Source organism: Phyllobates terribilis, unplaced genomic scaffold (genome assembly GCF_046119375.1).
Source record: "Phyllobates terribilis strain yellow unplaced genomic scaffold, ASM4611937v1 Scaffold_9__5_contigs__length_417890890, whole genome shotgun sequence".
Taxonomy (NCBI): domain Eukaryota; kingdom Metazoa; phylum Chordata; class Amphibia; order Anura; family Dendrobatidae; genus Phyllobates; species Phyllobates terribilis.
The window spans coordinates 4,302,023-4,329,482 of record NW_027362769.1 but is presented as its reverse complement, the minus strand read 5'-3'; positions in this window follow the sequence as shown (position 1 = coordinate 4,329,482).

Below are 27,460 nucleotides of genomic sequence, written 5' to 3'. Positions count from 1 at the left end.
GTCCAAACATTTGCCATGTAAACCCAGGATTGTTTATAGGAAGAATCGGAATTTACGGTCCTTCATATCGCACAGTAACACGACATTGAAATCTGCAGCTTCAGTACGGAGATATGGGAGGCAAAGGCAAGAAGGAGTAGGTTGTTTTGCTTGCAGATCTCCTGGCTGTTTATGCTGTTTTACCATTAATCATGGGGCAGTATCCTTCTGCTCGCAAACCACTGGTGAACAATTCCCCATCACCTGTAAAGTAGACTGTCATTCTGACTATGTGGTCTACTTGTTGCAGTGTGGATGTGGTTTGCAATACGTAGGCCGAACTATACAAAGAATGCAGGCCCGCCTTGATAAACATCGCTCTAATATTAAGAATGGGTATGTGCAGCATAGTGTTTCTAAGCACTTTCTGACTGCCCACCAGAGAGATCCCATTAGCTTAAAACTCACGATTTTAGAACAAGTCCCTGATAACGTAACAAATCGGCTTAATTATCTTATGAAGAGAGAGAATTTTGGGATTTTTAAATTGGGTACATTATATCCGGAAGGTTTGAATTTAGCGATTGATAATGTGTGCAGATGAATTATTAATACTTATATATTTTTGGGGGAATAAAAACTGGTTGAGGGGTATACTCAGGATATGCCTCACCAATTTTTATGTAATATGCTTATTTACCCTCATTTATATATGCATTTTTACATGTATGTATTTGTAAAGCATTGCCGTTAATGTTTGCATCTTGCATCTTCATAGTAAGTTTATAATGTGTAGTTAATGACCCGTATTGCTTTTTTAAGTCGCCTTTGTTATTAAATTGTAATTGTCTTTTTTAATGGTGATTAAGGGGTTAAGTACCAAATTCTCCCTTGGCACCTCCCATTGAGTTCCTTTGCTTTATGTATAAAAGTGCCTGTTTCTGCCATTTTCCCATCACTCCACCTGATGAAGGTAGCAGACCGCTGCAGAAACGCGTTGTGGGCATTAGAACTTCAATAAAGAGGTTTGTTTTATCCTTTTCCAGTGGCTTATCCAGTTTCTAGCGCCCCACTGACCACTTCAATTTGCACACTGTAGGTCCGTGGTAACAGGATCCCTTCTCTCCCACAAAGGGTTGAGCCATGCTAGGGCATCTCCTGCAAAGTAGGACATGAGGAATCCTACCTTAGCCCGTTCGGAGTGAAAGTGATGACTAAAAAGTTCGTAATGCTGCATTCACTGCTCCAGGAACCCATGGCACTGCTTCGGATCCCCATCGTACCATGGCAGATCAGACATGGCACTCCAGGAGTGCAAATCACATGTACAAAAGGCATGGCCGTGGGAACTGCAACTTAGGCTGATGCAGCAAATGTCAGGGATTCCAATCGGGTATCCAGCATCTGTAGATAGTGAAAAATGTGTTCCTGATGCTCATGCTGGCAAAACAATAGTTGAGATAAGTCTCAGAGCGAAGCACCATTAGGCTCAGCAAGGCCAATGATCTGAGCAAACTGTTACACTAACACTCAGACTGTTATGCACGAGCGTGGATCATGGTTCCACTGTGCTGTAGACCGAGGAGAGCCTGGAGGGGCGTGACTAAATGCCACACCAAGACAAATCTTGAATGTGTGAGACTGTGAACTGTGATAGCAGCAGGAGAACATTAGGACCCTATGACTTTTGCCTGGCTGAGATCAGAGCAGGGGCAGAGCTGGAGAGCCTGTGTGTTCTGAGGGTGTCTGCTGTGTGAGAGGCTAGACAGGAAGTCTGTGAGAACTGAGCTGCAACAAGACGCTGTCTCTACAAGCTTCCCTGTGGAGATTGTTAACCCCTGTCCCTGGTGAAGCTGTGTCCCTGCTTAAGAACAAGTGCTGAGCTGGGGAAAGCTGTGTGGCTATTTGGAGTTTTGTGGAAGTCCATGCTGAGTGGACTAGAGACTTTGTGCTGAAGGAGCCAAATGTCGTGTGAGAGGGAAAGAGACTGAGGAATCCATCTTTGTGATGGAGCACATGGTCGGTGGTCTGGAAAAGAGTGAGTGACTGCGAGAGGAGAGAAGGGGTCTGGATACTGACAAGCCTTGTGAAGAGATCTTCCCAGACCTTAACCTGAGGCTACAGGACTAAAGTCCCACGGCATGTGGGCTAAGGAACCTTTGCTGTTTTTTGAACTTTGCTTTTGTTTTGGCGCCAACGTTTTCCGGGACTAGCTGCAGCCACCACGATTCACAGGCCTGTGATAGACTACATCTGAGGTTAACGGTACCGTAACTTTAAGATACCCGGGTATCCTTATAATAGGGGTATAAGAGCAATTGGTATAGTTTCATGCATTGTTATTGTTATTAGTGGTAGGATTCTACTCAGTGTGCCATCTTAGGGGGTTCCTATAGACCGCCCTCACTAGAATGACACTGTTTAGGTAAAATTGTTCCAGATCTTTAGAATAATTCACATAAACTGGAAATCTTGAGACTGATTCATGCAATACTGAGTTTTAGTCTAATCCCTGTTTTAGTAAAGAAAGTGTTGTTCATTTCTGTCTCTGTCTCAGTTTGTGACTCACCGGATCTCTCTCGGACCTCCGGTCATTACATTTTTGGCGTAGTCGGCAGGATCCAGTGCTTGTCATAGACGGCGGCGAGGGAAGAAATGACTCTGCCGCACCAGCAGCCCCCCCGCTGGTAGCGGAACCCCTGGCTGCTGTGACGACTGTGGGAGGATATGTGCCGGTAGGAGCTTTACTCCAGCACATGCCGAAATATGACGGGTGTAACATGCCATTGCAGGATTGGGCTGAGAGGGTCCGGAGAGTGCTGCGAATGTGTAATCTGGCCCCCGCATTATGAGCAGAGTTGGCATTAAATGCACTAGAGGGCGACGCTAGGCGGATGGTGATGGTACATCCAGAGTCAGAGAAGAGCACGTTAGAGAAAATCTTGGAGCTGTTAGAGGGGAGTTCAGGAGGCCGGGCTCGTGTGGCCCAGCTTCGTTCCTTGTTTTTCAATCGGCCCCAAAGGGAATGTGAGACTTTGATGCAGTACTCGAACATTTTACAGGAAACATTGAATGAGGTGCAGCGACTAGACCCAGGGGCCATGGGGGCATTCCGAGGTAGAGGTAGACCGCTTACTCGGGGATCAATTCATAACGGGGTTAGCCAATAGACTCCTTCGAGACAAACTGATGGAGATGTCCCGAGCTACCCCGGAATTATCCTTCTGGCAGATTTATCGGGCCGTGGTGGAAAGGGAGGAGGAGTCTACTCTGGTGGCCGAGGGGGCAGTGGACAGTGCACAGCTGGATGGAGGTCTGGCGCAAGTTTCAGGAGGGGGAGGACTGGTAAACGTTGTACAGGCTCAGCGTGCCAAACTGAAGGAGCTAAAGCTGGAGGTGTCTAAATTAAGAGCTGGGCCGGTCCCTACTCCTACGGAAGGGCCACCTGCCCTGTCCTCTGGAATGGTGGTTCCACAGTCTGCCAGGTCACCCTCTTCGAATGATCCAAGTTCTCATCCACAAGGAGCAGTCACCTGCTGGATGTGTGGGCGTCGGGGACACATCTCCCGGTACTGCCGGATGTCTGCAGCCCCGGAGCCTCCTTCGCCAGCGTTAAACTCCCAGCCGCTGTCATGAGAGGGCGAGCAGCAGCGGCCCACCCCCCACAAAGCCCTCGACGGGAAGAACAAGATTTGTTCTCATGCAGTCCAGTGCTGGAAGTAGAGTTTGAAGGGCGGAAGATGAGATGCTTGGTTGACACAGGATGCGAATATACCATAATGCCCTTAGAGGTGTACGAAAAGCACTTTAGTCAACTCGTGGTTCCCGAGGACGGCTGAGTGATAAGGCTTACAGCCGCTAACAATGGCCAACTGACAGTGAAGGGGATCGTGTGGATGCAACTGAAAATGTTTGGTCAAGAGTTGGGTCAGAAAGGGATAGTGCTGGTGGTCCACCCTCCTAGAAGAGGGATGGAGGTGATGCTTGGAATGAATGTTCTGCAAGATTTAAATCATCAGATGTATGCCAGTGAGGGACCCCGATACTTTGCATGTGCTACCCACCATCGACCCACCCAGAGAATGTTACACCGTCTAGTGCTGAGTTGCGATCTCCTGAAGAGTGTGGTCCCTGGGGATCGGGTGGGCCTGGTCCGAGTGCCATCGCGGACCACGATCTCGCTAGCGCCCCGGCATGAAGAACTCTTAATGCTACCGGTGGGGGTTGCACAGAGACCAAATGGGCTTGAAGTACTCATCGAGCCAGCCCCAGAGAAGTCCTCGTTCGCCAAGGCGCATGTGGCCCGGTCTCTGGCGATTGTGAAGAATGGACAGGTGCCAGTCAGATGTATCAACGTTTTAGATGAGGCTGTTACAATTCCTGCTGGGACCATTCTGGCTGAACTGTTCGTGCCAGCAGGGAAGGTGCCTGACAAGACAGTGTTCGAACTTCGCCCAGATGAACAGCCTTCATGGACATTCGCGGTCGAAGTAGGCCTGACCGAACCTCCTACCGAAGAATGGAATGGTCGTGTGATCATGGACCATATGGGATTGTATCGGGAGGAACTGACCACCGTGCAATTGGAGCAGCCGGAGAAGGTCTTGTGGGAACATCAAGAGACCTTTTCGCGACATGCGGAGGATTTCGGCTGTTCCCGGACGATTGAGTATGAGATTCCCACGGGGGATACTCCTCCTATTAGGGAACGTTATCGTCAAATTCCCCCAATGCTCTATCAAGAGGTGAAGCGCATAGTGGCCAGTATGCTTGACAACTAAGTGATCCGAGAGAGCCAGAGCCCCTGGGCGGCCCCTGTGGTCTTGGTGCAGAAGAAGGATGGGACCCTCCGGTTTTGTGTGGACTATCGCAAATTGAATGCTCACACGGTGAGGGACGCATATCCATTACCTTGCATAGAAGAGTCTCTGTCGGCATATATTTCTCGACGTTGGATTTAGCAAGTGTCCATTGGCAGGTACCAATGGCCGAAAAAGATCGGGCCAGGACGGCGTTTGTCCTACCAATAGGGCTCTATGAATTCAACCAGATGCCCTTCGGGCTCACTAATGCCCCGGGAACTTTTCAACGCCTAATGGAACATTTCTTAGGCGATCTGAATTTTGAATCAGTCCTGATATACTTAGATGACATTGTGGTGTTCGGGACCTCATTTGAACACCATCTTGAGAAGTTACGTCAAGTTCTCCGGCGGCTCAGTTGTTATGGCTTAAAAATAAAACCAAAGAAGTGCCAACTGTTACAGAGTCAGATTGAGTATTTAGGTCACGTGGTGACTCCGGACAGGGTTCTGCCCGCGATCAGTAAGGTCTTGGTTGTGCAGGAGTGGCCACCCCCCTTTACCCTGTGAGGGGTTCGGGCCTTCTTAGATTTAGTGGGGTACTATCGGCGATTTGTACCTAAGTTTTCACAAGTAGTGAGTCCCCTGAATGAGCTCTTAAGAGGGATGGCACAAGGCCCCCAAAATCGCCCCATCCCATGAGGACCCCAGCAGCAAAAGGCATTTGAGGAGGTGAAAGCCGCCCTAATGAATGCTCCACTGTTAGCGTATGCCCGGTTTGATTCCCCTTTCCTGTTATACACCGATGGCAGTCTGCATGGAGTGGGGGCAGTACTAGCACAAGTGCAGGATGGTCAGGAGCGAGTAATCGCCTATGGCAGCAGGTTTTTAAGAGACACTGAACGCAACCCAGCTAACTACAGCTCATTTCGCCCAGAGCTACTGGCCCTGGTGTGGGCGATGACAGAACGCTTTGCCGAGTATTTAACGGGAGCTGAGGTGCTAGTCATGACTGATAATAACCCTCTGGCTCACCTAGAAAACGCAAAGCTGGGAGCGTTGGAGCAGCGGTGGGTCGCTCGCCTTGCTAAGTTTAACTACCGAATTAAGTTTTGCTCTGTGCGGGAAAACGGAAATGCGGATGCACTCTCAAGGGTGCCCCCTGGGTCCTCGGGGGAAAATGTTGATGACCAGCTTGAGGACACTGAAACCCCTGACTTGGGGCAGGTACCTATCTTCCGAAGTGTGGTATATTCAAGTGGGGTGGCGTCAGGGATGCCGTGTGTTCTGGGAAAAACATCCTCGGATTGGGCGAAGGACCAGAACGATTGTCCTGACATTGCACTAGTGCGCAATTGGGTGCAAAAAGGGGTCTGGCCGCGTGCAGAGGAAAAGGCCCAGCTGTCCGTGGAAGGAATGAAACTACTGCGACAGTGGGATAAGTTGTGTGTGGAACAGGGCCTCTTGTACCGTAAGGTGTACCTGCTATCTGAGCTGCAGCACCGGTACCAGCTGGTGATCCTGGTGGTCGCTCGCGAGGCACATGAGAAGGGGGCCCACTTTGCGAGTGAAAACACACTCCAGTGGCTACAGCGAGTCCTCTATTGTCCTGAATTGAGGGAGATGGTGACAGAGGCGTGCCTGCAGTGTCGGGTCTGTGAGCTCAGTAAGAGCCCTGAGCAGCGGGCGCCCACGCAATCTATTAATACTTCTGCTCCTTTAGAGCTACTCATGATTGACTATGTCTTGATAGGATACTCAACATCTGGGTATTCCTATAGCTTGGTAATGACAGACCACTTCACCAAGTATGCTGTAGCAGTGCTGACAAGAGATCAGACGGCGGAGTCGGCGGCTGAAGCCGTGTGTCGACATTTCATCTAGGTGTTTGGGTGTCCGCAAAGAATACACTCGGATCAGGGGGCATGTTTTCAGGGGGCATTGATGAAGGAGCTGTAGCAGCTGTATGGTGTCGCACAGTCGAGAACGACACCTTACCATCCCCAAGGTAACGGAGCTTGTGAGCGCTTTAATCGGACTCTGTTGCAGATGTTGAGGACGTTAGAGGGTAAACAACAGGTACGCTGGCCTGAGTATCTCCCCGAATTGATGTGGGCCTACAATAATAGAGTGCACAGCACTACTGGCTACTCACCACACATGTTGATGTTCGGGAGGCCAGGGCAGGACATTGAGGATTTTAGCATGCCAGATCCCTCCTCCAACCCCCCCTTGGACCACATCAGAATGGGTTCGGGAACACCGGCGACAATTGAGGGTGGAGTATCAGGTGGTGGGTGATCGACTCAGTCAGGTGACCCGTAGGGACACGCGTCCTGTGCAAACCGAGCCTTTCTCCCCGGGGGATAGAGTGTTGGTGAGAATCAAACGACGGTTCAGAAAGCTGAGTGGATAGTGGGAGGCGACTCTGTACCTGGTAAAAAAACGGGTGAGCCCTGAGATTCCAGTCTACGAGGTCGAGCCGGTGGGGACAGGGGGACCAACCCGTAATCTTCATCGTAACATGCTACAACGGTGCTGGCTTAAAGATGCCGTCCCCATTTCCACGGAACCACAGACCGTGTCCCGAGGGGTGGGCATCCCTAATGCTCTTGAATTTGATGGTGGGTCTGCCTCCGCGCCTGCTTACTTGCCCCCTGCGATCAATTTGTCCCCATGTGGAGAGAGTATTGAGAATGTGGTATGTCCTTCAGAGAACGGGGAATCAGGTCAGTTACCTGACCCGTATGAGGTGGCACAGGGCGCCACACCTCAGGAGGGAGCAGCCTCATTGACTCCAGTTGAAGAGACTTCTGCCCCCTTGGGAGCCGAGCCTGTTGGGGTGGGTACCAAGATAACTACTCGAGCTACGGCGGGTATACCTCCACAGAGTTATGCACAAGACAACTTTGAGTGGGGAGGTGTGTCGAGGACGCCAACCTCTAGTGGGGTGGCATGTGAGACTGTGAACTATGATAGCAGCAGGAGAGCATTAGGACCCTGTGACTTTTGCCTGGCTGAGCTCAGAGCAGGGGCAGAGCTGGAGAGCCTGTGTGTTCTGAGGGTGTCTGCTGTGTGAGAGGCTAGACAGGAAGTCTGTGAGAACTGAGCTGCAACAAGACGCTGTCTCTACAAGCTTCCCTGTGGAGATTGTTAACCCCTGTCCCTGGTGAAGCTCTGTCCCTGCTTAAGAACAAGTGCTGAGCTGGGGAAAGCTGTGTGGCTCTTTGGAGTTTTGTGGAAGTCCATGCTGAGTGGACTAGAGACTTTGTGCTGAAGGAGCCAAATGTCGTGTGAGAGGGAAAGAGACTGAGGAATCCATCTTTGTGATGGAGCATGTGGTCGGTGGTCTGGAAAAGAGTGAGTGACTGCGAGAGGAGAGAAGGGGTCTGGTGCCATCCACATTGAGAGGATACTGACAAGCCTTGTGAAGAGATCTTCCCAGACCTTAACCTGAGGCTACAGGACTAAAGTCCCCGGCATGTGGGCTAAGGAACCTTTGCTGTTTTTTGAACTTTGCTTTTTTTTTGGCGCCAAAGTTTTCCAGGACTAGCTGCAGCCACCGCGATTCACAGGCCTGTGATAGACTACATCTGAGGTTAACAGTACCGTAACTTTAAGATACCCGGGTATCCTTATAATAGGGGTATAAGAGCAATTGGTATAGTTTCATGCATTGTTATTGTTATTAGTGGTAGGATTGTATTTAGTGTGCCATCTCAGGGGGTCCCTATAGACCGCCCTCACTAGACTGACACTGTTTAGGTAAAATTGTTCCAGATCTTTAGAATAATTCACATAAGCTGGAAATCTTGAGATTGGCACATTGATTTCAGCTTTTGCTGATTGTGTGTATTTAGTAGGGACTGTCCCAGGTAGAACCTGAGACTGATTCATGCAATACTGAGTTTTAGTCTAATCCCTATTTTAGTAAAGAAAGTGTTGTTTATTTCTGTCTCTGTCTCAGTTTGTGACTCACTGGATCTCTCTCGGACCTCCGGTCATTACAGATGCATGGCAGCTGACAGTGCCATGATCCAAGGAGAGCCCAGGAGGGGCGAGACCAGGTGCTACACGAGAACTGACCTCAGACACCCGACAGCTGACCCTGAAGAAGGTATACAGACTTTCACGGCTGATATACAGGCAGGCAGGTGTAGGACCCAGTCCAGACTGGACGGGCAGAAACAGCTTCAAGAAGAAGTGGGTCACTGGCAGGTACGACTGGAATACAGGAATGAGTTGGACCAGTTCAGACTGGACAGACAGGAATGGCTTAAGGAGGGTTCAGGCCTGGTTAGTCAGCCCCAAGTGTGGCAGGAACAGCTTCAGAAAGAACTGGGTCTCTGGCAAGGGTGTACTGGACCGCAGGTGTGGACAGGCAGTGAATTGCAGGTGTGGTCAGGCAGAGAACCACAGGTGCAGACAGGCAGGGAACCGCATGTGCGGACAGGTAGGGAACTACAGGTTCCCACAGGACAGACAGGACCAAGTTCACACAAGACCAATAAAAGGACAGGTACACACAAGACAGACAGAACCAGACTCACAAAAGGTACTTACAATGAAGTAGCAAGTGTACACGCAAATCACTAAAGTTACAGAGAGGCAACAGATAGTGATAGGTACTGGTTCAGACATTGCAGGTTTTAGAGATAGATACAGGTTCAGACACAGGGAATTTAGGAAAAGATCCAGACTTGCAAACAAATAGGTTCAGGGATATGTCCTACTTCAGACAAGGACAGATACAGGTACAGGATCAGGGTTCAGGCCTAGGTATTCAGTCCTCAGAGTGGCAGGAACAGGCAATGATCAGATACAAGTACAGGTTCAGGGTTCAGGCCTGGGTATTCAGCCCCCACGGTGGCAGGAACAGGCAAGAAACAGGACAGGACCTGGCAACTCAGTAGTTGAACAAATACACTGAAAGAGAATGTTGCTCAGGCACCTCCCAACAGGTAAAGGTGCCTTAAGTACCAAGTGTCTCCCAACAATAGGCTGGAGACACATTAGGAATGCACACAGTGTTTCTTTAAGAATCAGGAAGTGCAAGCACGGGCGCCCTAAGCATGCACAGCAAGCAGAGGACAATGAACTCCCTGCATGGCCCAGGGTGGTAAGTCAATGCCCCTGCATGATGGGGGATGGGAAGTGGGGCAGTGGTGTTACATAAACCTTTTACAAACTAATAACTCTGCAGCGGGCAAGGGAAAGGAAAAAATAAAAGACTACATTTTACTCAACTCTACAGTCATTATTCCATGATGTGGCCAGTTTAACATGTTCAAACTGGTGATAGTCTATTTAAACAGTATCTATTTAGCTGTTTAAGAGACTGCTCAGAACTTAATTTGTTCCTGCCTGTATATACAAATTGCTGTATGTGTTCTGTTGTATACAAAATTTTGTTTCTTAAAGGTATTGAAGCTGTAGCTTGCCCACTGACTCCACTTGGCTAACTTTAGCTTAAGCCCAATTAGAGCCTAGTGCTGACTGTGAGTTGTAAGTTCTTGGAAATAGGGTAGACCTTCTGAACTTCTGAAGGAGTTAGCAAACCTCCCTGGTAGGGAGTGCTTTCAAATAGATCTGCTTCTAGGCAAGGAAAAATAGACTTTTTGAGAACAGGGGCTAAGTAAAGAGAAGGAGGGCTTTTGAGGGTAGGGGCTAGTTAGTAGAGGTAGGAATAAAAATAAAATATAAAAGTAAGGTTGAACAATTTAAGCTTAATTGATCTGTGACAGCATTAGAGCCGACTATCAGTCAGTGTCGGGGTGTGGTTAAGGCCGCCATTCACTATGCACTGTGCGGTAACTGAAGAAAAGCCAGTCCACCCTTTTGACTGAAAGCCTGAGGCTGCCGGGAGGAATAACGTTCATATCCTCCCAGCAGCGGGGCTCTCAGCGTCCCACGGCTTCAGAGTGCTATTTACCTGCAGATTAACTCCATATCTACAGGTTAATAGCATTTTTTATATGATATGTTCCCTTTAATAGAGCACATTTACATTTACAGATTGTAGACACAATGAACATAATGTTAAATTTAGATCTCAACAATGGGAGTCAGATGGTAAAACCCACTCTCCCTATGTGACCACCACTGGTTTTTAATTTACAACTGCTAAATCATATTTTTCTGGAGACCTGGAGATTCAGACATGTGGGGAAGAACATGTAAATATTGAGATCTTAGTAAGCTAACAGACTTTTTAATGCAAGTTTATACTGAAATTATAGAAGACTCTTTCCTGAGTTTCCACTGGTAGGGTGTTTACACTATCTTCACATTTCCAGCTGGTTTATATCAATGAGAAAGGTCATACTAACACAGGTCAGATGGGAAAACCAAAGGTTTTTAATTATATGTCGTAAGGAGCTGCTTGTGACAATACAGCCATCTAGTGTTTGTTTTAGCAACTGTATTTTCCATTCACTTTACAGAACAATAAAATGGTTCTGAACAGAATTCAATAGAACAGTGCTTTTTGGGCAGAATATCTCCACAACCTGATATACAAGAAATATTTTTTCTCATGTAATTTAAAAAATTTGTGAGAAACATCTTTTGTGTGCATCCTTGAAAACAAATCTGTGAGCATCATATAATAGAAACACATAACACATAATACGACCATGTGCAGCTGTAAGCCTCAAAATTACTAACACTGACTCATCTGCATTCTACCACTACATTGTAAAAACATAACGGTAAGGCCACACAGTGCAGTTTTGATGCAGTTTGAATCTGTCAAAAACTGCATACAATTGACTCTATGCTGTGTTTGCAAAGACAAACAAGGTGTAGACAATGCATTCTTGATGGCATGATCCAAATTTAATATGTCTGACAAGCAACTAGTGATGGGCGAGCACTAAAATGCTCTGGTGCTCGATGCTCAGGTTGAGCAAATTGGAATACTCGGGTGCTCGACCCGAGCAACGAGCCCAATGTAAGTCTATGGGAAACTCGAGCATTTTTCAGGCGGCTGGGAACAGTGCTCAAATTACATGGGAACAGCATGGGGAAGACCCCTAGAAGCATTTCTGACTCCCAGGTCACTGCTGTCAACAATGTTATCAGAGTTATTACCCCACTTTTACGGACTCACAATAAAACATACAAAAACTAAACCAAAGTGGAATTTCCTGTGAAATATGTTAAGGAACATCCTTTCCTGGGTAATGACTTGTATATAAGGCAAAATAAATATCCAAAAACAAAAATACTCCTCCACACCTTGGGCTATGTTCACAAGTAGCGTTTTTGATGCATTTTTGCACTTTTGCATTGCTTTCAACCGTGACAAATACAGTACAGACCAAAAGTTTGGACACACCGTCTCATTGAAAGATTTTTCTGCATTTTCATGACTATGAAAATTGTACATTGACACTGAAGGCATCAAGATTATGAATTAACACATGTGGAATTATATACTTAACAAAAAAGTGTGAAACAACTGAAAATATGTCTTATATTCTAGGTTCTTCAAAGTAGCCACCTTTTGCTTTGATGACTGCTTTGCACACTTTTGGCATTCTCTTGATGAGCTTCAAGAGGTAGTCACCGGAAATGGCTTTCACTTCACAGGTGTGCCCTGTCAGGTTTAATATGTGGCATTTCTTGCCTTATAAATGGGGTTGGGGCCATCAGTTGTGTTGTACAGAAGTCAGGTGGATACACAGCTGATAGTCCTACTGAATAGACTGTTAGAATTTGTATTATGGCAAGAAAAAAGCAGCTAAGTAAAGAAAAATGAGTGGCCATCATTACTTTAAGAAATGAAGGTCAGTCAGTCTGAAAAATTGGGCAAACTTTGAAAGTGTCTCCAAGTGCAGTTGCAAAAACCATCAAGCGCTACAAAGAAACTGGCTCACATGAGGACCGCCCCAGGAAAGGAAGACCAAGAGTCACCTCTGCTTCTGAGGATAAGTTTATCCGAGTCACCAGCCTCAGAAATTGCAGGTTAACAGCAGCTCAGATTAGAGACCAGGTCAATGCCACATAGAGTTCTAGCAGCAGACACATCTCTACAACAACTGTTAAGAGGAGACTTTGTGCAGCAGGCCTTCATGGTAAAATAGCTGCTAGGAAACCACTGCTAAGGACAGGCAACAAGCAGAAGACTTGTTTGGGCTAAAGAACACAAGGAATGGACATTAGACCCAAGAAAATCTGTGCTTTGGTCTGAAGAGTCCAAATTTGAGATCTTTGGTTCCAACCACCGTGTCTTTGTGTGACGCAGAAAAGGTGAACGGATGGACTCTACATGCATGGTTCCCACCGTGAAGCATGGAGGAGAAGGTATGATGGTGTGGGGGTGCTTTGTTGGTGACACTGTTGGGGATTTATTCAAAATTGAAGGCATACTGAACCAGCATGGCTACCACAGCATCTTGCAGCGGCATGCTATTCAATCCGGTTTGCGTTTAGTTGGACCATCATTTATTTTTCAACAGGACAATGACCCCAAACACACCTCCAGGTTGTGTAAGGGCTATTTGACCAAGTAGGAGAGTGATGGGGTGCTACGCCAGCTGACCTGGCTTCCACAGTCACCAGACCTGAACCCAATCGAGATGGTTTAGGGTGAGCTGGACCGCAGAGTGAAGGCAAAAGGGCCAACAAGTGCTAAGCATCTCTGGGAACTCCTTCAAGATTGCTGGAAGACCATTTCCGGTGATTACCTCTTGAAGCTCATCAAGAGAATGCCAAGAGTGTGCAAAGCAGTTACCAAAGCAAAAGGTGGCTACTTTGAAGAACCTAGAATATAAGACATTTTTTCAGTTGGTTCACACTTTTTTGTTAACTATATAATTCCACGTGTTAATTCATAGTTTTGATGCCTTCAGTGTGAACGTACAATTTTCATAGTCATGAAAATACAGAAAAATCTTTAATTGAGAAGGTGTGTCCAAACTTTTGGTCTGTACTGTACATTCACCAGGAAATGTCATTTTAACATTTTACAACCTTAACTGGCCATGTGGTGTGTGAGATATGAACAGACACATCCTGTTTCATTTATGAAGGAGGGACTCTGAAAGTCACAAAGCCTATTTTTATCGGGCCATCAGGCGGCCTTTACTATTATTAAAGGGCCAGCAGTCGGCCCTTGCTATTCTTAGAGAGCAATCAGCTGGCTATGCTTTGTTGTTCCCATTACTAAAGAGTTGGTCTCCTATACTGTTATTGCGTATGCAGTGAGTGGCAGGTCTGTCCAAAATTTGGATGCACCCCAATACCCCTTTAAAAATTTGGACGCACCCCAATACCCCTTTGAAGAGACTTAAAGGAGGGCCTCCTGAAAACAATGTTCCCATTATTAGGAATTGGGTCTCCCATACTGTTTGCCTATGCAGTGAATGCAAGGGCTGCCAAAAATTTTGACCTACTCCAATACCCCTTGGAAGAGATGTAGAGGAGGGCCTCCTGAAAAAAAAATGTTCTCATTATTTGGAAGTGGGTCTCCCATTGTGTTTGAGGTAAAAAAAGAGAATGGACAGCACCTCCAAAAACATATGTTGATCTAATGCCTCTCAGCAAAAATATATAAAACTGAACATGAGGTTCTTAGTTTAACATTATGATCAGACTGTATGAAGCCCACTGCCACGTCATGGCAAACCTCATAGTGGGTCCTAACATTTCCTGCCTGAACGGGAGCGGAGCCGTGCACCAACCACTGCCGCCGCGAAGATGCACCAGCAGGGCGGGCGGCCTGGTGCCTAACAGCACCCATGCTGCAAGACCGAGCCCCCATGACTCCAGGCCGTGCCGCCCCACGAGCACAAAGCCACAGCAACAATGGACGACACACTGCACCAGCACCACATGAAAGGAGCACTGTGACTCACCTTCCACAAGCTCTCAAGTGAGAGAAAAAATAGGCTAGACTCTCTTTGCAGTCTCCTGCTAATTAAAATCGCCTGTGCCAAATGGGAGGAGTGCACATCCGAAAAAAAGGACAGATCATGCATTAAGCTAAAAAAAGAGAATGGAAAGCACCTCTAAAAACATACGTTGATTTAATGCCTCTCGGCAAAAATATATAAAACTGAACATGAGGCTCTTAGTGTGTTGGCCATTGTTGCTGTGGCTCTGTGCTTGTGGGGCGGCGTGGCCTGGAGTCATGAGGACTCGGTCTTGTAGCATGGGTGCTGTGAGGCACCAAGTCGCCCGCCCTGCTGGTGCATTGTCGCTGCGGCGGTGGTTGGCACACGGCTCTGCTCCCGTTCAGGCAGGAAATGTTAGGACTAGTGTTGAGCGAGCATGCTCGACACTGCTCGGTAGTCGCCAGAGCATCTCACTACTCAGGATGTTCGACGAGCACCGAGCATTTCCGGGTTACTCGGGCGGGAGCTCAGGTCTCCGCCCTGCATGTTTGGCGCTCTTTAGAGAGCCAATGAACATACAGGGATTGCCAGCCAGTCACTGTAATGCCGCAGCCATGTTGGTTGTGGGCATTAAAGTGATTGGCTGGCCGCACAGCGTCACCTCGAGTATTTAAAACCGGGCGCTGCCATCTTGGACACAGTCACTCCGGATCACACAGTGTAGGGAGAGTGCTGCTGAGCTAGGGAGAGATTTATACTGTGAAATAGGTAGTGTAGGGTCTCTAAAGCCTGCAAAATCAAACAAACAGTCCTTCTTAGGACTAATATCCATCCCAGATATTAGGCGGGCAGCAGGCAGGCTGTATAGGAGACGCAGTGGTTATACCAACAAACACTGCATTACAGCCCTGTGTGCTGCCACTGCTCAAATTGCTAGACTTAGCCCCAGGACTCAGGGGCCAGGAAAAATCCTTTTTTTCTTCATCTAAATCCTCTTTTTTTTTTTTTTCCTCAGTCAGACTGTACAAATACCCGTCTTATTAACCTTTTTGTATCCCCCCCCCCCCACCAAAAAAAATGGAGTGTGTCTGTGAGTGTTCAGACACAAATATATCTGTTTAAAAGAGTCTGGTGTAGGCCAGATAACTAGAACTGTGGTTTTGCATTCCACGGTTCAAATCTCTGCATTATCCACTTTTTTGCCTTTTTTCCATAAAAAAATACAGTTTGAGTGTCTCGCTGACTGTTCAGACACAAATATATCTGTTTAAAAGATTCTGGTGAAGGCCAGAGAACTAGAACTGTGGTTTTCCTCTTCCACTCCACGGTTCAAATCTGGGTGTAATCCACCTTTTTGCCTTTTTTACATAAAAAAAAAACAGTTTGAGTGTCTCGCTGACTGTTCAGTAGAGTTGAGCCACCCCCGTAGTGTTCGGGTTCGGTTCGGTTCGGTTCGTCGAACACCGTTAAAACCAATGGCAGGCAAACAAAAAAACATAGAAACACATAGAAAACACCTTCAAAGGTGTCCAAAAGCTGTCAAACTGCTCAGAAGACACAACTAACACATGGAAAAGTTACAAGTACATATAGTCATGCGAAAAGAAAAGAGGTGGAGTAAAAGGAGGGGGAGACACAGATAAAGGCATGTCATGCCCTTCTAAAATCAAGAAAGGCTGGAGTAAAAATCAAAAATCAGCCTACCAACACCCAGACGTCGTGACTAGAAAATTAAAAAAAGAAATATCTTTAGGTAGAATGGCGGTTCCATTCAGAACACTTTCCTTACAAGACGTAGTCGTATCCCCGCTGTGAGTTGTGCCAAAAACGGAACCCAATACATTCGGACTAATCCACCATTTGTCATATCCAAGGGGCAGGTCAGTAAACCACAACATCGACGCGGAACCAAGTACAGTAGTATATACTGTACATCCTTTGACAAGGCAATCAGGCGGATCAAGAAGTTGGGAAGGGTCACCCTAATGGCCAAAACAGACATTGATGCGGCGTTCCGATTACTTGCTACCTGTGCCTCCGAATAATGTCCACTTATTGGGCTGCTTCTGGGAAGGAGCATACTATATAGATCGCTGTTTGCCCATGGGGTGGTCCAGATCCTGCTCACTATTTGAGGCGTTTAGTTGCTTCCTCGAATGGGTTGTAATGGACATTTCTAAGGAGGCACATATTATCCATTACCTCGACAACTTCTTATGCCTGGGCCCAAAAGATTCGCCACAGTGTGAATACACGCGGTAGTCCACCTGTGAGAAGGAGAGAGCTGGAGGGAGAGCGGACAACACAGAGCCGAGGGGTTAGATGGAGAACGGAAGAAGGAAAGAGGGCGAGGGAGGTAAGGGAGTCCAGTGGAAGGCCGACCTGAGCTTCCCCACGTTCCTGCTGGGCGGGGAACAGCCCTGGGAAGAAAAGCCGCTTGTGCATCCCTTTGAGGTTACGGGTGCGAGTGGGCAGAGGGACTACGCAGGAGTGCGAAGCCGACACGGCCAGTCCGTTCCTGCCCGTGCGACCTCCGTGTCGCTGGGTTTGTGCCAGAGCCGCGGTGGACCCTGACGGCCAGCCCCCCTCTGCCAATACTGGTGCCTGTCCGCTGGTGGGTCGAGCCCCCCCGCAGTGGAAGCAGGTCTAAGCTCTGTAATTTAAATTTTGAATGAGTACACTTTAAATCCTTTTACAAGTATCTATTGGAGGGCAAGTCTCATGCCAGCAGCCACAGTTGCAGGAGGAGGAAGAGGCGGAGCTTGCCGTTTTCTGCTGTGTTTGTGTGGAGAGAGCTCCAGGGAAGGGAGGTTTTGCCTTTTCCATCTGGTACTTTTTGTCTGCCCCCTTCCCAGGAAAGGAGACTTGCTGTGGGATTGGCCTCCGGGGCTGGGCCCCCGGCTCCTGCCCCCCGGTCCAAGCCGGCAGGGGGCGGGAGGAATACCATCGTGGCTGGGATGACCAGGTCCAGAAAAGGCAAGGGGTCCGGCATGAAGACCAGAGGGACCTCCGAGGCCACGGCCGCGGCAGCTCCTCCCCCCGGAGGTAGGCCGAGTACGTGCAGGGGTGCTGCAGCGGTGCCCCCTGATTGGGGCACCAAGGTGGCGAAGGAGTCCACTGTCATCTATGGCTCCCGCATCCATGCGCACCTCTGCGAGTATAAGGACGCCTCTAGGAAGCTAAAATCCCTCTGGGGGGAGTTTAGGGTAGCTCAGGAGAGGTCCGACAACCGGTGGTGTACCATCCTGGCCGGCAGCGGGCCATTCAGAGAAAAACTGGAGAACGACGACTGGTTCAGAGCCATGGCCGGTGGATCTCTGGAGGGGTCACGGAGCTCCAGCCAGGTGGTGGCGGTGGAGGATGAGGAGGAAGAGGACTGTGAGGAGGAGGCTGCGCCCTACCCGCCATCTGGTGGCCTGGTAAGTGATCTCCAGGCATCGCATAGCGGGATAGCCCCTGAGCAGATGGCTCTCCCGTCTGACTCTAGCCCTTCTGAGGGCAGCGGGAGCGCAGGGGAGGATGAGGATGGTGGTAGTAGTAATGAGGGGGGCTGCCTCGTCATGAAGCAGATCAGGCAGATTGAGTCCCCGGTACGTTTTAACCAGCTGACGTTCGGGGACGAGATCTGCGAGGACAAGGCAACCGGGAGGGGGATGAAGAGGAAAGCGAAGAGAGCTATGAAAAAGAAAACATCGGTAACACATAAATTTGTGTATGTCCCCCTCTCTGGGGCCCCCCGGTCCCGTTGTGCGGCACCCGCTACCCACCCCGGCTCGGGCCCTGATGTGGGTCCGTAGCGAGGAGACTATAGACCATAGCACGCAGAGCGCCGCCTCAGTTTGCAGTAATGAAGGTGGTGTGTCGGATGTGTCTGACATGGAGCATGGCACGGAGGGCGGCCCGGCGGCAGGCAAAAACCATGGTGGTGCTCAGGCTGGGTCCCCTGTGAGAGAGGGGGCTGGCCTGGCACCTGGTGTGCCTGCTGGCGTGCGGGGGGCGGCGAGCGTAACTGCCGCTGCCACCTGCACTGCTGGCGGCTCACCGGCAGCCGGGGCCGCATCTCTGGCGACGTGTGCTGGGAAAGTGTCTGGGTCCCTCACTCACGGATCTGTTAAATCTGGATCACTTTTGGGGACCCAGGCACCCGGTAAGGCATCTGGCAGGGCAAAAAGTGCAGGGCCTGCAGCTCCGGCAGAGCCGGTTCGTAAAAGGAAGGTGGTGTGGCCTGCTCCCCCGGCGGGGTCCGTGGTGAAGTCGGGGCCCCCGGCGCAGGGGCCCAGTAAGGGGTCGGCGCTGAGGGCTCTGCTGCCGGTGGATGCCGAGGGGGAGTGGCCTAGCCTGGGGCCGGCCGCCGGAGTTGCTGTGGTCAAGCTCTTTGTGGCTAAGGGAGTGACGGTGGGGGGTGCTGTGCCTCCGGGAATTGGTGCCGCTGGACCGGGGACCCCCGAGAGTAGACCCGGCTCCTGGTTGGTTTTAGGGGTCCCATCGCAGCCATTTTTGGGGGGCGTGGCCTCCCTGGTGTCCCCCACCCATGTGGGAGTGGCCACGGAGGGCCGCACTGTGCTGCCGGGTGCAGGGGGTGTGGCTTCCTGGGCGGGGGCCGCCCATGTAGGAGTGGTCACAGTGAGCAGTACTGTGCTGCTGGGCGCTGGGGGCGTGGCTTCCCGAGCCGGGTCTGCCCATGTGGGTGTGGCCACGTCCGGGGCGGGGCTTAGCACCGGTGGCTGCTCCTGCAGCAACAGAGACCACAGCTGCGGCCAGTGCCAGTGTGGGGGCTGCTGCTCTGGCTGATGCGGGTGCCTGTGTGCCGGGGTCCGCTGTGTCTGGGGACTTACCTGGGGCAGGGACTCCGGCAGTGCAGGTATCCAGGAAAGCTGCAGCAGGGCTGGATGGTGCAGTGGGAGGAGCTACACCTGGCTCTCTTCCTGCCAGTAAAGCAGGAAGCTCCAGGTATGCTGGGAGCAGTGGTGCTGCACTGCTTAAGTCCTGCAGCATGGTGCTTGATAGGCCAGCAGCATTAAATGTACAGAACCCCCCGGCAGGGAAGACGCCACCAGCAGGCGGCAGTACCGGCAACACAAGTAATATGGACGGTGGTAGTGAAACTGTGCCCAGAAAGTGTACACAAAAAAAGAAAAACATTGACCTCGGTGCGCATGGGAGTGGGAGCTGGGCGAGTGGGGTGATTGTGGACACAAATGGGGATGGTGTGGGTACGAATGTGTCTGTGGCTGGGGATGCAAATGGTGGGGTGTCTGCGGTAGGGTGCGTGAATGGAGTGTCTGTTGGTAGCGGGGAGCACGGGGGGGGGACTGGTCCATCTGCTCCCCCGGCCGCGAGCCCCCAGAGTTTTGCGGGGGTAGTGGCCAGGGCCTCGGGGTCCTCTCGGGGGGTTTCCTCGCCTCTGGACCTCAGGGACGGTGACTTGCGACGCCGTTTTCTGGAGGCCCTCAAGAAGGGAGAACGGACGATCACAGTAGAGGGAAGAGAGGTGGATCTGGCCTTTTGGCTGGACATGCATGGCCAGGCTGCCTTCCAAGATAAAAGGGAGGGGGAAACAGTGTGGTCCCTCCTGACAGCCGGGCAGGGGGTGGCCAGGAGGAATGTGGTCCGTCTTCGGTGGAGGGGCAGTGAAGCGTGCCCGCCTAGAGCGAGGGTCGTGGAGCTCCTCCTGAAGATGGACTTCAGGGCAATTGACATCTTTGCCCTGATCCATCCTTTTGGTACCTCAATCTTTGACATCAGTTTTGTTCGGCCGGAGGGCTTAGAGCTTTTCTGGTCGAATTTTGAACTGGTGAAAGGGGAGCCCGGCTGGCGAGACTTTGCCGTACAGGCGGTGTCTCGCCAAAATGGCGTAAAGAGGGTGACCGTTCTAACAAATAAGAAGTCACTCTCAGGGATCGATATTATGACGTGGCTTTCTCGTTATGGGGAAGTCACAGAGGTCCCAAAGAAGAACAGGGACGAGTTCGGCATTTGGTCAGGGGGCTGGACCTTCATGATGAAATTGAAGGTTTCAGGTGGTACTGTCACTCACATCCCCTCCTCAGCATTCCTGGGGAGGGACAGGATCCTGATCTTCTACCAGGGGCTGCCGAAGGTCTGCCACAGGTGCGGTGACCCCCGCCACTTCAGCGCGGGCTGCAAGGTGCAGAAATGGTCATCTGGCTGCGGCCTGTGGTGACATTAGGTGTCACCTGTGTGGTGATCTAGGTCACCCGTATAGCTGCTGCCCCCATTCCTTTTCCAACACCATCTCTGGTCAGGCGGAGGAGGGCCGCAGGGGGGTCCCCAGTGGTTCATCTTCTGCTGGAACTGTAGATGGGGGCGGGAGGGGAGTTGAGGGGTCAGGGAGTAAAGGCAAGGCGAATACACCTGCCCACAAGTGGCAACTGGTGAGGCGCCGAAGGGACAGGGGGCAGGATAAGCCCCAGGCGACTGGGGTGATGACTGTCCCCTCCCCGGAGGTTGCAGCCGGAGCCTCTGAGGCCTTGGGGGAAAAGGCGGCGAGCGAGGAGATCAGGAGGATGGAGAGGGAGGAGGCGGCTGCTTCCGATAACTCCTCCCAGTATGAAAGTCTGGATGAGGAGGAGGTGGAGCAGCCAAAAAAAATCAGGTGACAAAAGTACCAGTAGTCGGAGGAAAAAGAACAGGAAAAGGGTAAAAAAAACCTAAAGCCCCCCCCCCCTGACCGCTACGGTGCCTACCGAAGGGCTCACAGGCTCCCCTCTGATCCCCCTCTCCAATCGGTTACAAGCCCTCGCTGACTCTGCTGTGTCGGAGGTCGGGGGTAAGGAGCCGGAGACAACATCTGGGGTGCCTTCAGGGGGCGGCAGGGTCTGTCCCCCGGGGGACTCGGTTGCACCTGGGGGGGGGACTGCCCCGGGGTCCGGAGGCGAGGAAACCTGTGCTAGGAAGGAGGTGTCCGATGCTGGAGGGGCGGGCATGGACTCCTCGGTATCCCTAAAGAGGAGGGGTGACTCGGGCTCCTCCTCAGAAGGCGAGAGGAAAAAGGGGGGTACGGGGAAAAAGAAGGCCATCTAACTCAATCACCCATGATGGCGGAACCTACCCCGTTGACTCTGGCGTCGATTAATGTCGCCAGTATAAAGTCAGATGCGGCCAGATTTACGGCCTTTGATTTTTTCACCCGAGTTGAGGCTGACATTTTATTTTTGCAGGAGACCAGACTAATGGACATGGGGGCCATTTATAAAGCAAAGAGGGAGTGGAGGTGTGGGCCCTCATACTGGTCTCTTGCGGCCGAGCCGTATAGCGGGGTAGCGGTCCTTTTTAAGGTCGCTTCGGTGGAATGCAGATGGGTGATTGAGGTAGAAATGGGGAGGTGCTTGGTTCTTGACGTCTTCATGAGGGGACAGGAGCTCCGGCTCATTAATATCTACGGCCCGCAATCTAAGTGGGACCGTAAATGTCTCTTCCTGAAGGTCAAGCCCTATCTTTTTACAAGCCGGCAGGTGGTCTTCGGTGGGGATTTTAACACTGTAACTAGATCCCGTGATAGGGGAGGCCCCGGAGACCGGCTGGCTTATGATAGCATAGCCCTGAATAGCATAGCAAGTGAAGCTCGCTTGGTGGATGTCCACATCCGGCACACCCCAGGTCACGGGGGTTTCACCTTTCATAGGGGTAGCAGTAGGTCTAGGATAGATAGGTTTTATTTAAAGGAGGAGGCCGTCTCTTCTGCAGTGTCCGCTGTTGAGGTGGAATTCTCCGATCACTGTTTCATTTTCTTTTCCTTGAATGTTACAGAGACCCCCCGGATGGGGAGAGGCCTGTGGAAGCTGAATTCGTCCCTGTTGGAAGAAGCTGATGTAAGACAATCCTTTGAGGAATTTCTTCAGAGCCAGGTACCTCTCTTCGGTCTCTGTAGTACTAAGTCTGAGTGGTGGGAGATTTTCAAAAGAAGGGTTGCAAGGTTCTTCCGTCAGCTCTCGAGCCTCAGGGGCCTGAACAGGCACCGCCTGTATCGGGATCTGGGGAGGAAACTCGAGCAGCTCGTCTCGACTGGAGGGGACCGTGAGGAAATCTCCAGGGTGAAGGCCTTGCTCAAGGGGTGCCAGTATGATAGGCACACATCCTTGGTTTTTGAGAGGGATTTCGGGAGGTACCGCTTGCCCGACCCTTACAGGAACTGCAGGATGTCAGTGAGTTGTAAGGTAGTAACAGGACTGATCGACAGTACCGGGTCCCTGAACAGATCCAAATCAGGGATCCTGGAGGTGGTCAGATCCTTCTACTCGCACCTCTTGGGGGGGAGGGAACCTGATCGGGATGAGATGTCGGCTTTCCTGGCTGAAACCATCCCTGAGCCAGGGGATGACCCCTCTCTTCATGTTTTGGCGGAAGCAATCAGGGAAGAGGAAGTGAGACGGGCGATTGATGGGCTCCGGCCCAAAAAGTCACCTGGTCCGGATGGCTTAACTTCCGAGTTTTACAAGACTTTTAGGGACTCCTTGGTCCCCCTCTTGACTGAGGTGTTTAATGAGTGTCTCTCCTCAGACGCTCTGCCCAGTTCAATGAGGAAGTCAGCCCTGATTATTCTGTCAAAGAGTAAAGACTCGTCCCGTATTGAGAATTGGCGTCCCATAGCGCTTCTCAATACGGACCGAAAGGTTCTGGCAAAGGTGCTTTTTAATCGGTTGGTGAAATTCGCACCCCGGCTCCTTTCGGGGGCCCAGCACTGCTCTGTTCCAGGCCGCAGCACATTTAGTGCTGTGCTCGGTGTCCGAGAGGCAGTGGAGCAGAGCAGGTCAGGTCACTGGAAGGGGTACTTGCTGTCCTTAGACCAGGCGAAAGCCTTTGACCGGGTTAACCACGAGTACCTCTGGTCCGTCCTTCTGAGGTACGGTCTGCCCGGGAGGTTTGTTGATTGGTTGAGAGTTTTATACAATGGGGCAGAGACTTTTCCACTTGTGAACGGTTGGGTCGGACCCCCTTTTGAGGTGAAGTCTGGTGTCCGCCAGGGCTGTCCTCTGAGCCCACTGTTATACGTGTTCACGATTGACCTCCTTCTAAGGAGGGTGGAGCGTGGACCGTTGGTGGGAGTCGGGATGGACCAGGTGGAGCCAGATGCCACCTTGAGGGTAGTGGCGTACGCCGACGACGTTTCCCTTTTTGTAACCTCGAGAGGGGAGGCAGATTGGGTCATGTCTGAGGTTCAGCGCTACTCGGTGGCATCCGGGTCCATGATCAACCGGGATAAGTGTGAAAGTCTCTGGCTGGGAGGGGGAGATCCTAGTTTTGATCTCCCGGACACTCTTCCAGGGCCTCAGGCCACAGCAAAAATACTAGGCATCAGTTTCGGCCCGGGGGACTACCCCCAGCAAAACAGGGAGGGCAGACTTAAGATTGCCACCCAGAAGGTGGATCAGTGGAAGGGCTGGTCCCTGACCCTGAGGGGAAGGGTTAGCTTGGCCAAAGGGTATTTGCTCCCTTTACTAATATACCTGGGCAGTGTCTGCATCTTGCCAGAGCCTCTTTGGACATGGGTCTACAGCCTGTTCTTTCAACTATTATGGGGGAATAGGCTGAACCTAATCAAGAGGGAGGTCACGTACCGCATGAGGAGACTAGGAGGGTTGGGTATGGTCAACCCAGTGGTGTTCCTAGTAAACACCTTTATTAAGGCAAACATCGCCAACCTCTGGTTAGAGAGGGCTCCTCCGTGGGTATTCTCCTGTAGGGAGTGGTTTCGGCCTTTCTTCCAGGAATGGGAGACAGAAGGGCAGGTGAAGGACCTTCGAACGCCTCATGGGCATCTTCCGGCTTATGCTACCCCGGTTCTGAAGGTGATCCGTCGGTGGGGTCTGGGAGTGTGGGAGATCAGGACCTTGTCAAGGAGGTTACTTGACAATAGGGTCCTGTTGACCCACTTTCAGAAGCCCCTGGCACTCAAGGATTGCCCAAGCCGGGATCTGGAGGTAGGGCTTGGGTAATTGAACTCTAAACGGATCCCCTTGAACTTTTGGGACTTGGCTTGGCTCTGCTTCCATGGGAGACTGTATGTGAGGGACAACCTGAAGTACAGGAACTCTGATGACCGGGATTGTCCCCGCGAGGAGTGTGGCGGCATGCTTGAGAGCATGGAGCACTTCCTGCTTTGGTGTCCCTTTAATACAGAGGTCTACAGTAGGGTGGGTGCTTCCATTGGCTGGCCCAGGCTGGCAGACCTTTCCTATGCGGAGTGGGCCTATGGGGCATTCAGGTCCCTGGGTGGCCGAGATCGGGGCACTGTGTTCTTAGTTAGCTTAGTGACTAGGTTTTACACGTGGAACGCACAGTGCTTAGTGTCCACCCAGCAGAAAGCCCTCCCCCGGGAAGAGGTGATTAGGAACATCCTGGGTGACCTGGCAAAAGTGCGCTCGCTGGAGTATGAGAGGCTGGGTGCAGGGAGGGCTTCCCTTCTATGGAGGGGGTTCTCATTCAATGTGCCCTAGGGAGAGTTAGGTTACGCGTGTCTGTGATAGGGTGAGTTAGTCTCCTTCTATACTTTAAATTTATTTGTAGGGTCAGGTAGTCGTGTAGGGTCAGGGAGGGACAGACAGGGACAGTCATCAGGGATAGGTAGTTTAGTATTAGGTTGGTAGTGAGGGTCAGTGAGGGACAGGTAGGGAAAGATTGGTAGGGCGGTAGGGACAGTTTTTTTTTTTTTAATAGGGAGGGACAGGGTGTTGTGTGTTAGATTAGGGTGAGAGCCTCTGTAGTCTCCAGTTTCCTGGTGGTGGGCTGCTCCCCTCACATTGTAGTTTTTTGTTTTGCGGTATCGGAATCGGAATATAGGGCTTGCAAGCACTGAACTTGGGTCTGATTTTTGATTTATGGTTGGTTCTTTGTGGTTTGAAATTATCATGTTACTGCTAAGTGTTAAAACAGACTTTTTATGTTGTGTATTGTATGTATATGTGTATTGTATGTATATATATGTGTATTGCGTGTGGGGGGTGTAGTTTTAGGTTGGGTGGGGGTTTCAGGGGGGGAGGGGGAAGGGGTGTTTTTGTTAAAAAAAAAAAAAAAAAAGAAAAATGGACATCCTGCGGGATGAGGGAAAAAGGACCCTTTTTGCGCGTAAATGGCCACAGACTTTCGTGGGACCTTGGGTGTTTAAAAATGGTGGTGGGGAAAAAAATAAATAAATAAAATTAAAAAAAAAAAAAAATTTAAAAATTTAAAAAAAATAAATAAATTTTGTGTGTAGAGTGTTAGTTTTGGCCAGGTGGCCCATCTCTTATTTTTGGGCGGTGGGCCAGTTATTTAGTTTTCCTTTTTGGGGTTAGATGTGAATGTGCAGGTATGAATGTTGCGAATGTTAGGGGTCTTGTGCGCTTTAGGGCGTGGCCTGGCTGGTAGGTACGGAAGGTCTTCCCTTGCTGGGGGGTCTTTTGGAAAAACGAAGACGTTTTGTGTCTTGTGTTTCGTGTCAAGTGTCATGTGTTAGTTTGTTGGACTCTATATAATTTTGGATTTGGGCTATGTCTTGCTTGGGTTTTTTGTTTTTCTTGTATAATGTTTGTATTTGTGGTTTATATTTGTGTTTTGTCTTTGTGTTTTTGTACTTTTATATAAAATAAAAAAAAGAGTTCCAGCTCCAGTAGCGTCCACTAAAGCTGCTGCAGTTAAAAAGCTTTTATAAGGATCGAGCTTGGCGGTCCACCGCAAGGAGTGCTACCGCCAGTCCCAGCCCCTTTGCCTTGGGGCGCCTTCCCGATGCTCTTCACTGAGTGTCCTGGGGGCCCGAAGCATTTCCTTTGAAAAAATTGTGTCCAAACCACAGGTGGTGTAGCTTGCTTAACAGCTGGGATACTCCGCTGACTAGCAGACACTGCTACTAGGCCCAAAGTATTGCATGGGCTAGATGCAGTTAAAAATTTGTAATTAGATCTACAGGTGGAGGCTACTCCGCTGACTAGCAGACACTGAAGCTTTGGAGCAGACCTCTGATTCCCAGGCTATAGTATGAGTAAACAGCTCTTAAGACTCAACCATCTGTGTTACCCCAAGTCATAGTGTATGTAGTTTCTTACAGTTAAAAGGGGGGGAGAGACCCGACCCACCTGGAATTGACGATGCCAACGTCATGTAAAACACAGCAAGGGGATTCCAAAAAGAGTCTCCATTTTTTCCAAAAATTGTGGCAGACACCACTTAAGTGGCATCAATTGTCCAAGAGTTGCTTAAAATGGTTGGTGAGGTGATTTTCCAAAATCCTCAAGCTTTTATTCTCCCCAGGATGACACAGGTGGGGCAGATGGTGGTTGGCCCGGCCCGCTAGGCCGCATTGTAGCACAGTGAGCTTCGCACTGCAACTTATGCTTCATATCCATGTGACAGTTCAAGCATAAAGTACTCAAACTATTGTTTTTTTGGCCTCTACTTAGCTTTTTGTGACAAATATTACAGATCACATGAGTTGGGTCATCCTTAGCGATCTCAAAAAATGCCCAGGCTATGCAAGGTTTAGAGCCCATGCGACACTGCTACTAGCAATACTAGCAAATGATTGCCTGGACTAGATGCAGTTAAAAATTCTTATTAGATACACAGGCGGTGTAGCTTGCATCACAGCTGGGGTACTACGCCCAAAGTATTGGTAGACTCTATACTAAATAAGGAAGGAGTCACTGACTGTGGTGGCCCCTCCGCGGGCCGTGGCGATTGGTCATCCCCTTTCGCTGCCCCTTACTCAATGAATTCACAAACATCTCCCGTTGGTTTGGAGTCCCATTATGCCCAACAAAAACCGTAGGCCCCACACCAAAGCTATCTTTATTAGGCATCGAAATCGACACTACAGCAAGGTTGTTCCGCCTCCCATGGGAAAAGA